General features: G+C 36.6%; 1 pseudogene; it reads right to left on the minus strand.

Annotated features, from left to right (window-relative positions):
- Positions 1-237: 237 nt before the first annotated feature.
- LOC118885480 lies at positions 238-621 on the minus strand (annotated as a pseudogene).
- Positions 622-825: the final 204 nt, after the last annotated feature.

Raw genomic sequence — 825 nt, forward strand, 5'->3', positions numbered from 1 at the left:
TCTCTTGTTCACTTTGTCTTGAAATAGGTACCAAAATATTTGACAAATGAGTAATGAACAACACTTCAGACGGCATGCATTTATCCATAATTATTGAGTATTAACCTACAAATACTCTATAATGTGATTTTAAATCCTCAAATTTGTACCAAGGCTTTGATTTAGCTAATACTAATTTTTAAAATGTGTAGCTTTGAGGCATTTTATTATAAAATGCTGGTATAAATGAGTAAGAACTTAAAATTCATCATACATTTACTTCATTTTTTAGCTTGACCTTCTAGTAAATCTTTAGCTTCATTGATTTTGGCTGCTATATAAGGAGATCCTCCCTTGTCTGGGTGATTAAAAGCATAATTGGTCAATGAGCATCTCTTATCTTTCCCTTATTGGCAGTAGGGCTTACACCTAGTATTAATGCTGCTTCCTGTTTTGTCATTTTGGGTTCAAACCCACCTCTGAAGGTGTAATAGCCACCACTGAAGGCAGATTTTGGTAGACTTTGAAAAACTTGTTTTACTTGAGGCTCCATATGCTTCGTGACTTGCAAAGCATAATGGCCTGCAAATCCTGCAGCAGCAATGGTCAGTCCAACTGCTACGACTGTACTGGCCATGGTTCCCACTCGGCTCCTCTGCCTCCACCGGGAGCACCCAAGTTCTTAGTTTTTATATCTTTGACAGTCTGCTTTTATTTGAACTCTTATGTGATTGTTTAGCTAGGTATGGAATTGTAGGTTATGTTATTTTCCCTTAGTATTTTGAAGTTACTGCTGTCTTTGTGCATCTATTGTTGCCTTTGATAGGATTCCTGTTGGTTTGATTA

Source organism: Balaenoptera musculus, chromosome 19, assembly GCF_009873245.2.
Source record: "Balaenoptera musculus isolate JJ_BM4_2016_0621 chromosome 19, mBalMus1.pri.v3, whole genome shotgun sequence".
Classification (NCBI taxonomy): Eukaryota; Metazoa; Chordata; class Mammalia; order Artiodactyla; family Balaenopteridae; genus Balaenoptera; species Balaenoptera musculus.